Source organism: Dendrobates tinctorius, unplaced genomic scaffold (genome assembly GCF_039654945.1).
Source record: "Dendrobates tinctorius isolate UK_male_01 unplaced genomic scaffold, ASM3965494v1 ptg000086l, whole genome shotgun sequence".
Classification (NCBI taxonomy): Eukaryota; Metazoa; Chordata; class Amphibia; order Anura; family Dendrobatidae; genus Dendrobates; species Dendrobates tinctorius.
In genome coordinates this window covers 38,286,114-38,303,625 of record NW_027361754.1, presented here as the reverse complement: position 1 = coordinate 38,303,625, position 17,512 = coordinate 38,286,114, and positions in this window count along the sequence as shown.

Genomic DNA, 17,512 nt, shown 5'->3' with positions numbered 1-17,512 from the left:
GCCGTAGGGGGAATTTTTCTCTCAATGGAGATGAAGCAATTGTCTGATCGTGTGGAGCAGCTCGCTGCTGAAGTGCGGGGAATTTCCGCCTATCTTGCTCATTCACATGCTGCTGAAGCAAAGATTCCTACTCCTGATGTGTTTTTTGGGGATCGGTCTAAATTCTTGAATTTCAAGAATAATTGTAAATTATTTTTTGCCTTGAAGCCTAACTCGTCGGGGAACTCCACGCAGCAGGTTAAAATTGTCATCTCTTTGCTGCGTGGCGATCCCCAGGATTGGGCGTTTTCTTTGAAACCTGATGATCCTATTATGAATAATGTGAACGCATTTTTTCAAGCCTTGGGGTTGTTGTATGATGAACCTAATGCTATTGATCAGGCTGAAAAGACCCTGTTGGCATTAAGCCAGGGTCGGGATTCGGCAGAGTTGTACTGTCAAAAATTCCAAAAGTGGGCGGTCCTTACTACCTGGAATGATGGTGCCTTGGCAGCCCTCTTTCGGAAGGGTTTGTCAGAAACTGTAAAGGATACTATGGTCTTGACGATTCTATGTCATTAGCCATTCAGGTGGATCGGCGTTCACGTGAACGCAAAACTACACGAGAGATGTTGCCACCTGTTGAACAAATGTCTGAACCTATGCAATGTGATAGAGTTTTGTCTAGGGCGCAATGTCAGGAGTTCAGAAGGCGTAATAAGCTGTGTTTTTTTTGTGGAGATGCCTCGCATGTTATTTCTGTCTGCCCTAAACGAGAGAAACGTTTTGCACACAAGTTTTCTGTGGGTGGTGTTCAACCTAAGTTTCTTCTGGCAATTACTCTGATCTGCTCCCTGTCCACATTTTCCGCCAAGGCTTTTGTGGATTCGGGAGCAGCTCTGAACCTGATGGACTTGGATTTTGCTAAACGTTGTGGATTTCCTATGACACCTCTGCGGACGCCTATCCCTTTGAGGGGTATTGATGCTACTCCTTTGGCGAAGAAAAAACCTCAGTTTTGGACCCAGGTGGTAATGCGGGTCGCCCCAGACCGTCAAGAAAATTGCAGATTTTTGGTGTTGCATAATTTTCATGATTCCATTGTTCTGGGGTTTCCCTGGTTGCAAATCCATAATCCAGTTCTGGATTGGAAATCTTTGTCTGTGGTGAGTTGGGGTTGTCGGTGTGCCCTTAGTGATGCTCCTGTTTTCTCCACCTCTCCCCAGTCGCATGATGTTCCTGACTATTTGGCTGACTTTTATGATGTATTTAGTGAGAATGAGTCTGCGTCTTTGCCTCCTCATAGAAGTTATGACTGTGCAATTGACCTGAACCCGGGGTGTAAATTCCCCAAGGGTCGGCTTTTCAATTTATCTGTACCCGAGCACGAGGCTATGCGATCCTATATTAAGGAGTCGTTGGAGAAGGGTCATATTAGACCATCCTCTTCACCCTTAGGTGCTGGTTTTTTTTTCGTGGCTAAAAAGGATGGATCATTAAGGCCTTGTATTGACTATCGTGCCCTCAACAAAATTACTGTTAAATATCAGTATCCGTTACCCCGATTTCTGATCTATTCTCCAGAGTTAAAGGTGCTTGCTGGTTTACCAAGCTTGACCTCAGGGGGGCGTATAATCTTATTCGCATTAAGCATGGGGATGAATGGAAGACAGCGTTTAATACTCCGGAGGGACATTTTGAGTACCTGAGCCTTTTGGGCTCACTAATGCCCCTTCTGTCTTCCAGTGCTTCATGAACGATATATTCCGAGACTTTGTGGATAAATTTCTGATTATCTATCTGGATGATATTTTGATCTTCTCCAAGAATTGGGACTCTCATGTGGAACATGTTCGGACTGTGTTCCGGATTTTGAGGGAGAATTCCCTGTATGTCAAGGGATCGAAATGCCTTTTTGGGGTACAGAGGATTTCATTTTTGGGATTTATTTTGTCTCTGTCAACTATTGAAATGGACCAGGCCAAGGTACAGGCCATTTATGATTGGGTTCAGCCCACTTCTTTGAAGGCCCTCCAGAAGTTTTTGGGTTTTGCTAATTTTTATCGGACATTTATAGCTAATTTTTCTGTTATTGCCAAGCCATTGACTGATTTGACTAGGAAGGGTGCTGATGTGCTGAATTGGTCTCCGGAGGCTGTATCTTCCTTTCAGGAGCTGAAGCGAAGATTAACTTCTGCTCCGGTTTTGCGGCAAACTGATGTCTCACTCCCGTTTCAGGTGGAGGTGGACGCTTCTGAGATTGGTGCAGGAGCGGTGCTGTCCCAAAAAGATCCTGTGACATCTAAAATGAATCCTTGTGCTTTCTTTTCCCGAAAGTTCTCCCCTTCCGAACGTAACTATGATGTGGGGAATCGGGAACTGTTGGCCATGAAATGGGCATTTGACGAGTGGAGACATTGGTTGGAGGGAGCCAAACACCAAGTCGTGGTCCTTACTGACCAAAAGAATTTGATTTACCTGGAGTCGGCCAAGCGCTTGAATCCTAGACAGGCTATGTGGGCCTTGTTTTTCACACATTTTGATTTTGTGGTCTCTTTTCTTCCGGGCACTAAGAATGTCAAGGCAGACGTCCTCTCTAGGAGTTTCCTTGCTGATTCTCCTGTTGTGACTAAGACTGCTACCATCTTAGGCGAGGGGGTAGTTCTTTCTGCCATCTCGCCCGATTTGAGACGTGCTCTGGAAGAGTTTCAGGAGGACAAACCTGAGCGTTGTCCCAGTGGAAAGTTGTATGTTCCTGACCAGTGGAGGAAGAGAGTGATGTCTCTCAGAGAATGACTGTTATTTGGGTGATTTGTGATAGATTCTCTAAGATGGTCCATCTTGTACCACTCCCTAAGTTGCCATCTTCCTCTGAGTTGGTGCCCTTGTTTTTGCAACAGGTGGTTCGCTTGCACGGGATTCCTCAGAACATTGTATCTGACAGAGGAGTTCAGTTTGTGTCTAGATTTTGGAGGACTTTCTGTTCCAAGCTGGGAATTCAGTTGTCCTTCTCCTCTGCATTTCACCCTCAGACCAATGGGCAGACGGAGAGAACAAATCAGACTTTGGAGTCGTATTTGAGATGTTTTATTTCTGCCGATCAGGATGATTGGGTTTCATTTTTGCCCTTGGCCGAATTTGCTTTAAATAATAGAGCTAGTTCTGCCACTTTGATGTCACCTTTTTTTTTTGTAACTGGGTTTCACCCTCGATTTTCTTCAGGGCAGGTGGAGCCTTCTGCCTGCCCAGGTGTTGACACTGTGGTGGAGAGAATGCACCAGATCTGGGACCAAGTAGTGGATAAGTTGTCTCTCTCCCAGGAAAAGGCCCAGCGGTTTTCCAACCAGCATAGGACCGTTAGTCCCCAGTTTAAGGTGGGTGATATGGTTTGGCTGTCATCAAAAAGTATCGCTATGAAGGTGGCTTCTCTTAAGTTTAAGCCTAGATTTATTGGACCTTACAAGATTTTGGAGATTATTAATCCGGTCTCTTTTCGGTTGGCTCTTCCTGTCACATTTAAAATTCATAATGTGTTTCATAAGTCCTTGTTGAAGAGGTTTGTTGAACCAGTAGTTCCAGTGGTGGCACCTCCTGACCCTGTATTGGTTGAAGGTAACATGGAATATGAGGTAGAGAAGATACTGGATTCCCGTCTGGCTAGACGGAGACTCCAGTATTTGGTTAAGTGGAAGGGTTATGGTCAGGAGGATAATTCCTGGGTCTCTGCCTCTGATATTCATGCCGAAAGATTGGTGCGTGCCTTTCATCGGGCTCACCTGGATCGCCCTGGTGGCATGGATGAGGGTTCGGTGACCCCTCCTCAAGGGGGAGGTATTGTTGTGAGTTCATTTTTCCCTTCACCATTGAGGTCTGATGAACTCCCTCCTCTGGTGAAGGAAGGTAGTGAGGCTGATTACCAAACACCTGGGCAGCTAGATGATGACTGGGTGGCTGGAATTGAGGACTGGATATAAGGCAGCTGATGCCCTTCTGCCTTGCTGGTGATCCTCCTGGATTCTTGGAGACCAGTCTGATTCCTGCGTCTCAAAGCTAAGTTTTTCTGCTCTGCTTTGTACACTTCAGTTTTGTTTTTGTTTTGCCTTGCTTTTTAGGAGGTCTACCATCCCCGGCCGGGGGTGAGCTGAATTCCATTTTTGTCTCTGATCTGTTGATCTTTTGCTCTGTCTTCAGAATATACCTGAGTGCTGATTTAGTCTTTTGAAGCCTAGCGACTTCAGGGCCTGTTTTTCCTATCAGTCGGTTGGCACATCTTGGATAGGGTTTTTGCGGATGGCAGACAGCAGCTTTCCTATCCTGTCCTATTTTAGTTAGCTTGGGCCCCATCATTTGCTCAACCTATCTTTCTATCTGTGTTAGTGTTTTCATCTTGCTTCACCGCCATTATATGTTGGGGGCTGCCTATTGCTTTGGGTCTGCTCTGGGGCAGTTTAGTTTTCCCCTTTCTGTCTTTAGGCTATGTAGTTCTCCCGCTGTGATCGAGGGGTCTAGGGCACCGTAGGAACCCCCCACGGCTACTGCTAGTTGTTGTGGATAGGTTCAGGCGTCTGCAATCCGATAGCTGCCAACCTCTTTGGTTTTTCTGGACTTAGCTAGTATTTTGCTTTTTCATCCTTCGGTGACTCATCATAACAGAGCAGTCTTGAGTGTCCAGAGGCCCCTCATAGAGGGAGGGTACTGTCATGATCCAGGTTGGATGATGACAGTTAAAAGCGCATGTAACCTTTTTTTTCTTTAAGCTGTGTGCTTAAATGTGGTTTTTGCCCCTGGTGGCCATTGGGATTATTGCACTGTGGTGTTCTTTGTCCTAAGTTTGCCCCCGGTGGTTGTGAGCGTCATTGCACTCTGTTTCTTTAGTTTAGTGCACCTGATGATAATGCAGGTGTGATTGCTGGCTCTGCTATGAAAGAGTCACAGGTGTTGCAATCAGCGTTGGTGATAGTATTCATTTCCAACCATCCCTGGTGGAAGAAGGAGCTGGAGAGAGCTCCTTGCAGCACGGTCAGAGCCCTGGTGTGGAAGGAGTCAGAGGGGATTTCCTTGCAACTCTGACAGAGCTTGGTGGCAGCGTCTCAGGTGGAGAGCTGCATTCTGGTGGTGGACTCTGTTGCCAGGAGCAAGTGCAACAAAGTAAAGCTAAGTGGTGTTTCCCTGTTTGTGCCTTTCCTTTATGTGTGTTTCAGTGCAGTGGTGGGATTAGCCTCTGTACCGGCCATTTCACTAGAAAGGGGTAGGTGCAGGGCGAGCTAGGGTTTTAAGGTATCCCGAGCGGTGCCCGGTGCGGAACCGGCCTAGGGATCGGTAGGAGTGTAGTGACACTGACTCAGTGGAGTGCAGGAGGTCTCCACGTCCCCGCTCCCTATCACAGGGCCCACCATTATTATTGTTTCCCTGGTGTTTCCCCTTATTATTTAAATTCGCCCTTCTGGAGGCGGTGTATACGGTTTTACATGTATTTCTGAAATTCTCCTGCTGGAGGCGGTGTATCCGGCTGCTCGTCTTATTATTTAAATTCGCCTTACTGGAGGCGGTGTATCCAGGGTCGCGTGTGTCATATAAATTCGCCCTGCTGGAGGCGATGTGTCCAGTCACACGTAGATCATTACATAAGCATTCTAAATTAAAAAAATGTAAAGAGCCATAGGGTCTCATTTAAGTAAATTAGTGAAGATAAAAGAACTCAGCTGAAAGGTTGTGTGGGACACACTTACTAATGAGGTGAAAATGTTTTGGATTGTGTTTAAATCATCAGCACATATAAAGAAAATCCACTCTACCCTGGGATCTCTCATATAAGCATTCTGATACTCACATGCCCCTACTATGTGACCCTTTTTGGGCACAGGGATTACCATAGTTACTCTAACTGGTCTGGACTTGAACCCATACACAGCACACTGTGATGCAGTTTGTTCTGACTCTTTCTACCATAGCAAGCAGTAACTTCAGCAATTTGTGCTTTTCTAGCTCTGATTGAGCTAGATGGGTAGTCTTCACTCTCCTCATGCATCAATAAGCTATGGGCTTTTTATCTGTGTCACTAGTACTCTAGTCTAACTTTTATAGACCAATTTTGGTAGGCACAAACAGCTGTATATTGGGAACACATCATAAGATGCCCCTTTTCCTATCGTTACCATCACAAGTTAGCCATGGTCAAAATGTCTCAGATCCTTAAGATTGACCATCTTTTAATACTTACAACACATTCATTTTAAGATGTGTCTTTTCAGCACGCCTTCACAGGTCACAAGATAATAAATTATATCCACATCACCTGTCTGTGATGAATGTTATAGTCGTTTGGTGTATAGATTAGTCAGAACTAAAGCCCCCGTCACACACAGCGAGATCGCTAGCGAGATCGCTGCTGACTCACAAGTTTTGTGACGCAACAGCGACCTTACAAGCCATCTCGCTACGTGTGACAGGTAGCCGCGACCAGGCCCCCGCTGTGAGATCGCTTGTCGTTTCGGAATAGTCTCGACATTTTTGTGGTCATTGAGACCCCGCTGGGTAGCATGCATCGTCCTGTTTGACACCTAACCAACGACCTCACTAGCGACTTGAAACGAGAAACATAGGCGTGTTTAAGCGGTGCCTTTTCCACGCCCCTCAGCTCCGATTGGTGGTCGCTACTGCGTTCTGATTGGTGTCCTTGCCCTTAAAGAATGTAACACAGTGGCACTTTTCTTCTTTGTTCCTGACCCCGTGAAGAAGGCAGCATAGCAGCGTTTGTGTTCTTTGTCCCTTCTGGTCACAGATCGAATTAGTGTTCTCCGGCTGTGATTCCACACTGATATTTCTATTCATCAATGCTTCTCCTGATCACAGTAGGTATCATTTGGGGTCTCAATTGCGTTTCCATTTTCACAACTTTATAGAACAGTTACCAACTATCTGCTTTCATTGCTCTTGTTGGAGGGAGGGTTTGGTTCCGTGGTCTGTGCGTATGTTTCATGCCTGGTCAGCCATTTTAGGTGGTCTTGTGTGGACGCATCCAACCCCCAACAAAACAACTATTGTACCTTTTTTTTTTCAGTTTGCACAATCATGAATAATGCAGAGTGTGCTGTTGTGGTTGTTGCATTACTTGTTGAGGAACATCGGCGTCAAGAAGAGTCACGGATGCAGGAGAGGCGTTCAAAAAGAGAGCGTCGCATGTGTACAAGAGAATGGCTGCAGAAGAGGTCCAAATTGTCCCACATGCAGCTGGTGAAAGAGCTTCAGTAAAAAAATCCACATGATTTCCGCAATTATCTGCGGATGTCTGAGGAATCATTCACATTTTTACTAGAAAAAATCACCCCACTTATTGAATGCAAGGATACAGTGATGCGTGCTGCCATCCCAGCAGATGAGAGATTGTCAGTCACGCTGCGATTCCTGGCCACCGGACTCTCCTTGCGAGATTTGCATTTTTCTTCCGCTATTTCAAGGCAACTGCTGAGTGTTCTCATTCCGGAAACGTGTAAGGTGATTTTAAGTTGTCTTCGGAGCTACATTGAGTTTCCTACCACGGAGGCGGAATGGAGCAAGATCGCCAACGATTTTGATCAGCTGTGGCAGTTCCCAAACTGTGGTAGGGCTTTGGACGGTAAACATGTCCGTATAACTCAACCACCTAACAGTGGATCATATTTCTTCAACTACAATGGCTACTTCAGCATCATACTGATGGCCCTTGTAAACACAAACTATGAATTCATTTATGTTGACAGAATGAATGGAAGGGTTTCCGATGGAGGAGTTTTGGAGAATACGTTTTTTGGAGAGCGTTTATATAGCTCTGAACTTCACTTGCCTCCCAACTTAAACACTAGAGGAAACCTTAACTTTGTTTTTATAATGTTCTTATAAAACCTTTCCCTCAAAAAACTCTCACACCGGAATGGTGAATTTATAATTACCGTTTATCAAGGGCACGTCGTGTGGAGAATGCCTTTGGAATCATGGCTAATCGCTTTTGAGTTTTGCACACACCCATTAACATGAAACTTGAGTCTATTGACTCTGTTTTTTTGACCTGTTGTGTGCTTCACAATTTTCTTCACCAGCGGGATTCTATTTCATATTGTCCTCCTGACTTTGTGGACTCTGTGAACCTAACGGAGAAGTTCAGCTCTGCGAATGGCGGGCAAACGAATACACAATTGCTGGCCTTCAGCCTTTGGGACCCGGAAGAAACACACAGGATGCGACGACCTGCAAAGACAATTACTGTTCTTATTTTAACGGTCCCGGTGCTGTTAATTGGCAGCACCTGACCTTATAGTGGACTACTAGTGATACAGTTAACAGTACTTTTATTTTTGTACATATTTGGATAGTATAATGTGTTTTTTGCTTATGTATAATTATGTTTCTCTTCAGTATTTTTACAGTTTTCTAATGCTTTGTCTAATAAACTTGTTTTTTTATGTCACAAAACCTTGGTTTCTCATTATTTCTTTTTGTAAGTACCCTTATTATTATTAATATTATAATTGGCTTATACGTGGTACTGGAATCCGTGGGACTTTCTGTGTCGCCCCAGGCCAAGTGTATAGTTTGAAAATATTAGGGGTACTAGAACAGAGCCTTGGGTCACTCCCAACAGAGAGAGGGTGGGATGAGACAGAAGTGTGGGTGTGAGACACGCTGAATGTGCGGTTGGAAAGGGCATGGTTTTTAATGCCAAAGTAGGCGAGGATCTGTATTAGTAGGCAGTGGTCAACTGTCAATTTGTACAGTGGTCAATTTTAGTCAGGGTTGTCTCTGTGGAGTGATGGGGGCGGAAACCAAATGGTAGATTGTCGTAGAGCATGTTAGTCGAGAGATGGGAGGAAAGTTCAGCGAGGACATGCTGCTCTTAAACCAATGTATCCTCAATTGTATACCGATATATACATAAAAACATACATATTCCTATACATACACATCTACACACATATATACAAACACACATATACACACACCCACATATACACAATAAAACTTACAGACATACATGTATGCATACATATATAGTCATATGGATATATGTCGATTTACAAAAACTTTTTGACAGTTATAGTGATCAATGACTGGAACAGGCTACCATGAGAGGTGGTGAGTTCTCCTTCAATAGAAGTCTTCAAACAGAGGCTGGACAGACATGTGTCTGGGATGATTTAGCGAATCCTGCTTTGAGCAGGGGGTTGGACCAGATCGCCCAGGAGGTCCCTTCCAACTCTATGATTCTATGATTCTATGATTCATTCACAAAACATCCTTCATACAGCATCGCAGTGTTATATAGATGAAGCATCAATTTCAGGACGCAATTGCATCGTAGTAATGAAATGAGATCACTGGCGAGTCTTTTTAGGGAACGCATTAGCGTTCTCTAATAGCCGCCGCACGTCAATAACACTGGGCGGAGCTGATGCGTCGTGGGCGTGTCTTAGAACGCCATTGCGGCCTAGTCTGTTTACTGAGGCGTTAAAATGGCAGCCAGGCGATGTGCATCACCGTGCGGGGAGGCTGAGGTGCGTTATGTCATAGAAGAAATGACATGCAAAACAGAAGCCGCGGAGACACCATCACATGTTTCTCAACGCAAGCAATGACCAGCCAGTCTTTCCCCGGGAAGGAACAACCACGGGAAGGGCAGTCTCCAATGAAGGAAACCACCTATGCCAAAACATGGTATCCATCCACAGACAGCTGTTTCGGGGTATTGCCCCTCATCAGTGTGGAGTAGGAAACTGGCTGGTAGGAGCAATGCCTAGTAAAAGACTGTGAAAATGAGGATGAATGAACTCATGGAGATCAACATCCAACACTGCGGAGACACCATCACGTGTTTCTCAACGCAAGCATATTTCCCATAAGGGATGGGGGCAGTGCTCTAGAATCACTTTGTTGAGAAACACGTGATGGTGTCTCCGCAGTGTTGGATGTTGATCTCCATGAGTTCATTCATCCTCATTTTCATAGAAGAAATGACAGCACGAGACTATGAGTGTGCAGAACACTATGACTATCCAGTTCTGCACAAGCAGGCTGTGCTGCGCAGGGTTAAGCGTGGCCTGGCAACACAGTTCGGCATTCACGGCTCCACCACGCAGATCCGAAAAAAAACTGGCAGATCTGCGTTACAGATCGCGTGACCGCCTTGCCAGCATACGCTCACAGAGAGCATCCCATCGTGGTGAGTGTTGTTATACATAGCCGTCATAAGTTTGCCTCCATCAGCAGCACTCACTGCACTTGTGAGATATAAATTGCAGCGAACCTGTGCTGCGCCTGTCACATCGCTGATCTGACACATCGCTGTGTGACGTGCGAGATCGGCGATACATGCCATCGATGACCCCCCCGGACAATGTAATATTGAAAAAATAAAAAAAAGGGAATAATGTAAAAAAAAAAAAAAACATATATAAAGAGAAAAAATGGAAACCTCCATAATAATAGAATATTTAAAAAAAAAAAAGAAAAACATATTTGGTATTGACACGTTCATAACTTCCCGCCCTATTAAACTGTCCCATTTGATGACCCATTAAAACACCCCTGATATATGGAGCATTATTTTTTCCCATCAGACACTGGAGCATCATCCATGAGGCCCATCATATACTGTAGCATTACAAATGGGGGATATCCGATACTGGAGCAGCATGTACGGGGCGCATTATACACTGGAGCATAAGAAAAGGGGCACATTATATATGGAGCATTATTTGGGCCCATCAGACACTGGAGCATCATCCATGGGGCCCATCATATACTGTATCATTCTGTGGAGCTCATCATATACTGTATGGAGCATTATATGTGACCAGTTATTCTGTATGGGGACATATATTGGGCTCATTATTCTGTATGGCTCACTATGTGGTGGCCATAATACTGTATGGAGTAATATACTGTATTGGCGGCCCAAGAACAGGGCGGCAGCCCTAACTAAATTTTTTTTTTTTTTTCGTTTTACCATTTTTTTTTCCTGTTGGCATGTCTGGGCATTGTTTTGCCCAGGTATTAAAAAAGTTGTTTAGTTGTTAGGGGGAAGGCGCGCATTCTGGACCGTGCGATCCGCGATGGCTGTTCTGTGTGCACACTCAGCACAGGACCTGGGATGAGGTCACAGAAGGGGGAGGGAGGAGTGAGGGGGCCACATGACAATTTTTTTTTTGATGTGCGGCCCATTTTACTCAGGAGACTTTGAGACCCCAGATCTAGCACATCCATTACATCTACTCACATCCACTACATGTACGCATCAATATAAATGCACCAAGCCATTACCCCGCCAAGTTGTCATGGCAAAAAGGATATGCTTAATTCTTCAAAGACCAGTGCAACTTATAAGAACAAAAATTTTTTTATTTAAATACAACAACTATTTCAACAATAACATACGTTAATAAACTGGTAAATGTTCTATTAGTGTACAATATTACTATAAAAATATAAACAAAAAGTAAAACCACGCTACAAGTCCTGGTACTGGTTTTCGTCAGTCAAATAACCTCATCTGGGCGGTGAAGAAATTTGAGACAAAAAAGATTGTGGAAACGCGGGATACTGGGGTGGGGGGGTGGATCGTCAGATTTTGCGGAGGACCAATCCTCCGCACAGGCGTGCTCCGAAGTGGCTCCGGCTTTTGTGTCCATGACTGCTCGGAAGGATCCCGGTCGAGCACACTTCGTACTGTTGAAGACTCATCCATTTGACCTTCTGCGGCTTTAATTAAAGTTTCAAATATCACCCTTTCGGCGTGGCACCTTTGTCTAGCATCCAGCTTACCCAGTCTATCAGCCGCAAAGTAAGCAAAAGTGTCCATGCAGGTCTTGCCTGATTAGCCATAATTTGATTAGCCAAACACAGAAGATCAGGAGATGGCTGCATGGCGGCCTTTCTTTTTCGAGAAAGCTGTTGTCGACGAGGTAGAGTAGAGGGTACTGGCTCTTGTCTATACCCCTCACAAGGGTCCTCCATACTGTGTTCACTACCTGTGATGTCCTCAGTTGTTGGAGTTACAAGTTCTTGCTGATGGGGTTGCAGAAAAAGAAAATAACGGTTAAAGCAAAACACAACAAAATATTTTTGAACATCATGCAGCACAACACTGAATTATTTGGCATTGCATTTATCATAACCAGCATGGATTAACTCAAGGTAATGAGAACGGAGTCGGGCAAATAGAGTATAGTTGTGTACTTATCTGAACTGGAAGGGAAAACTTTTGTAAACTGCAGAATTAAACCGGTAAAACCTTAGTTACTATTTTCAATTCAACGATAGGTATGCACATACAAATGTAAATTGCTATATTCTGGGAAGCAAAGAAGGTGCTTACATCTCCAACCGGGGAGTCTGGATCATTATGGATCGCAGGGTCTTCTTCCAGGGTCAGCCACACCGATGATACCGTTGCCCCTGGTAGCTCCTGGTCATGGGTGAAGCCAAGCAAGTCATAATACCACAACGAGGGCACATAAACCTCATCTGTGTCGGCACCTGACTTCCTTGACTTTTCCACATTGTTGAGCTCCTTTTTATACACCGTGCGTAGACCTTGGATGTTTTTGCGAACAAGGCTTTCATCCACCTTCTCGCATGGATTATGCCACTTAAAGAAGGCAATCATTTTCTCGTATGTCTCCTTTTTTTTCATTCTATTACTGTAATTGGCCGACTTAATTTGCAAAAGGCAGGGCAGAGACCGATACAGTTCGATAAGTTCACGGACGAACTCCTCAGTATTGTAAGACATCTGAAATTAAGAAAAGCATACAGTGAGCATACATGTAAAATTTGAAAAAAAAAATCAGTTTGAAGCGCACTACTGTAGTCATTAAAACGTGGGTGTGGGCACACTAGTCCACCTAAAATGGCTGCCCATCCACAGATAGAAAAAATGCCCCTCCCACAAGAGCTATGATAGAAGAGAACATGGAGTTGTTCAATAAAATTATAAAATTGATGAAATGGAAATGCTTTTGATAACACAAACGGTACTTTTAGAAACCCCCCCCAAAAAAAAGTTGGAAGCGCACAAGTTTTCGGCTTTCATGGGTATGTGCACACAAGCCCACCTAAAATGGCTGCCCATACAAAACCATATGGACACAGATAGGTGCCATGCCCTCCCTCCCTCAAAAGCAATCACAGCCGATAATTGGAAATTGTTCTTTAAAATACATCTCATTTGAGACCCTAAAGAAACCTACCATGCACAAAGTATAGGTGTCCAACAATACCGTGGAAGAATATAGAATTCGGTTTGGAGTCGCAGCCGGAGAACGCTAGTGCGATCTGTAAACCAACACACAGGCAGGACCAAATAACAGAAGCGCTGCTAGATTAACTTTGTTCACGGAGTCAGGAACGAAGAACTGAAGCACCACCAATCAGAACTCAGTAGTGACCACCAATCGGAGACAAGGGGGCGCAGAAAAGGCAATGCTAAACCATGCCTGGGTGCCTACAGCATCACAGAGAACAACCCACATCGTAATCTGCATCGTCAGAGCAGAAGTGGTGTGACAGGGTTTCAACGACCGCAGACATCGTTACAAAGATCGCTATGGGTCGTTGTATCGTTGCTGCGTCGTTGGGAAGATCTGTCTGTTTGACATCTCACCAGCGATCACATAATGATGCAGCAACGATCCTTATATGGTCGCATCGTTAGCGGGATCGCTGGAGCGTTGTTATGTGTGACGGGGCCCTAAATCTAGACTAGGTAAATAAACCAAAGCTGGTAGAGTTGAGCAAATCTTCCAAAATTCAATTTGGGCAGATTTGCTCAATTTGGGGGTAAAATTCAATTTGCATTGTATAAATTTGGTGCAAAACAAATCTACCAGAAAGTGTAAAAAAAAACAATAAACTTTTAAACTCACCTCTTGTTCCTCTCTAATATCAGTACGTACTTCAGCTGCTAAGTCCTCCGATTGGCTCTTCTCTTTCGGGCAGCTTCCCAATCTTCTCTGCTCCGCCACTACCAGTGACTGCATTGGGCACGCCACACATTATTAATATCATTGACGTGATTTGTGCCCCACGTGATCATTTGGGGCCTATACAATTACAGCATCAAAAGAGAAATGACTCGGAAGCAACCAGAAGGAGAAGAAGGCTGAAAAGAAGCTTATCGGATAACCCGATGGTAGAGGGATAGTTATATGAAGTACCAAAAAAAATGACTATAAGAATTTTGTGCCCTTTTTTAACACCCTCTCGGCTCTCAATATCAAGAAAAATGGTGGTTGGCCACTATTTTTATGGTTTTGTGCAAATCGAATTCCAAAAAAATCAGATTTGGTTGAAACCAATTTTTTTCAGAAATTTGTAGTAAAATCAATTCATTCACTCATCCTTAAAGGTAAGTTTTGTTCAGCAAATAATAAGGGCTGAAAACTTATATTGTTTGCCTGTAAGTAGAAAGTGTAGAGCTCAGAAATAATAATGTAATGTTGTGTGTGTACGACTTGCCTAAAATAATTAGTATTTTCTTACCTCAAACCGAATTGTATATTTATTTAGAAACGTTCTCCGGGATTGATAGATAAATGTCATTTTGAAAATTAATTAATAGCAAGAGAAAGATGAAATGAAAAGAACATTTATGAAAGCTCATTCATGCACTAAGATACAGTCTTTTATCCTTCCCATTACTGTATCTAAGCATTTTGATTAAATGACATCTAGTAATTTTGCCTTTCTAAACAATACAACTGATGTTACACAAAAAAATGCATTGCATTGTTTAATTTTATGTTTTCATTTCATTTCCTCAGATTTTTTTAATCAGTTGAACACGTTAGAAAAGTTTCAGAATTGCATTGTACAATACAAGGATCCTGTCTTACATACAATATTTTCACAATAATAGAAAAAGAAATGCCAAATTGTCCCCATACTCTAATTAATTAAAAATAAATATACAAGCCTCCGATTCATTAAAAGGGTTGTCCGGGACTTTAACATTGATGACCTATCCTTGATGACACTGGAAACAGCTGATCGATGGGGGTGCCATATGTCAGACCCTTACCGATCAGACATTGATGACCTATCCTAAGGATAGATCATCAATGTTGAAGTCCCAGACAACCCCGTTAAAACTTGTGTTTTAAACGTCAGTCTCGATAAATGCTCTGGAGGAAAGCGTGACAAATTCATAAAGGGAACGACTAATAATGAATTTGGGGCATCTTTCAGTTGCTGTGCAACTGGAATACATTTCTGCCATAATTTACACTTTTGTGGCATAAGTTACAATAAATCTGTCAGCCATTAGCCCTCCAACTAATGTCCACCTACTTTTCAAAAGTTGTTGGAGATGGAACCAACTGGCATAAAAACACATTTTAATGCCACTATGAGTTTAACCAAAATTGTGCATCATTGCAAGCAATTTCATGTCAGAAAACTGGCAAAAATTAATAAATGAATTGGAGCTTTAGTTTCCTCAAACATTGCAATTTTACTCTAACCGGTCTGCAGCTATGCAGGGTTATGTAAAGCTGTGATGGCCTACGTGTTATTGTGACACCTTGCTATTATAGCCAACAGTCACATAATGTTTCAAGCTCAGGTTCTTATATTCTCAGCATGTGTCCACTTTGCTGGTCTATAGATACTGCTTGCTATGCCATATTAATTAACTATTTCCACTCTGTTTCACTCAGCAAAAAGTATTGCAAACAAGAAACTGGAAATGAAAAAAGCGCAATAGGGTATTAACCAATAAAAAAGAGGTGGCAAGGAAATGAATCCACTCACCTTGTATGGTTACTACAGAGCAACATATTTCTGGCATAACATATATTTCAGCTGCTGCAAGGACATCTGTCACTGAATGGACCTTCACCAAACGGTACAAAACAATTACAGGTTTAAAGGGTCAAGGCGTTTCGAGGTCGTGCAGGACCTTGTCATCAGGACAGAAACCATCTGTCCTGATGAAGAGGTCCTGCGCAGCCTCAAATCACCTTGACCCTGTAAACCTGTAATTGTTTTGTACCATTTCACCTTGACCCTGTAAACCTGTACAATAAATGTTTTAATTCTTATCCATTGGAAGCCTTTGTGGATTCATCAGCAGCAGCGCATGAGCGATATCTCCTTCTTGATTGCTTTTTAATGGCATGGGTATAGCATAGAATGCAATTTAAACAGTCATATCAAGTCAGGGTGCTTGGGAAAATGTGGATTTGATTTGCGTTGCTGAATAACTGAAGATCCAGAAATATTCTGAGAGTCTGGTTTATACAACGTGTTTCGAAGTACAATAGCTTCTTCATCAGGATATTCCATATACAGATGTATCCTGACGAAGAAGTTACAGATGTATGTGGCATATCCTGATGAAGCGTTGAATAAACCACACTCTAGTTTGTGAATATTTCTGGATCTTCAGTTATTCGGCAGCACAGATCAAATCCACGTTTTCCCATTCATCTCTATAGTTCTGTCACCCAGTGACTGGTGGATCAGCTGCAGCGGATAACCCTGCATGCTTTAATAACAGCTCCATCTGGTGAGTACAATCTAATTGTATTAACCCTAAATATCTTGGATAAGATTCTCACGGTGGCTCAGTGGTTAGCGCTTCAGCCTTGCAGTGCTGAGGTCCTGGGTTCGAATCCCACCAAGGACAACATCTGCAAGGAGTTTGTATGTTCTCCCCGTGTTTGCGTGGGTTTCCTCCGGGTACTCCGGTTTCCTCCCACATTCTAAAGACATACTGATAGGGAATTTAGATTGTGAGCCCCATCGGGGACAGTGATGAAAATGTGTGCAAACTGTAAAGCGCTGCGGAATATGTTAGCGCTATATAAAAATAAAGATTATTATTATTATTATTATTCTGCGCTATCTTCTCCAATAGCAATTGTTAAGTCAGGGTGCTTGAGAGAGTCTTAAAGCCCTACTGCCACACCAAAAACACAAGTTTTATGAACGGTACAAGAAATGATAAGGTCTTTAAATCAAGAAACATTTCCCTGGCAAGGAAGACACGGCTTGCACATAGTTTTGTCTTTTCTGTGGTAACATATGATGTGAAACTTGGCTGATAAACAAGGCAGAAGAAGAATTGACACATTCAAAATGTGATGCTGGAGAAGGATGTCATCAATACAATGGATAATGAGAAGAACAAATCAATTTTTGGAACAAATCTAGACTGTGAGCCCCAACGGGGACAACGATGATAATGTCTGTAAAGCACTGTGGAATTAATGGTGCTATATAAATGAGTAAAATAAATAAATCAAGCCAGACATGTCAATCAAAGCAAGGATCACCAAGCTGCAACTTGCTTGCTTTGGACACATCATATGAAAGAGAGCAATCACTAGAGAAGGGCATCATGGTCAGAAGAATAGAAGGAACACAGCAAAGAGGAAGACCAGCAATTCAATAGCTTAATTCTATCAAGATAATGGCAAAGAAATCCTGGTGGACCTTGCACCAGATCGATATTCCTACAGATCGTTCATCCATCAGGTAAAAAAAAAAAAGGGCTGAAACC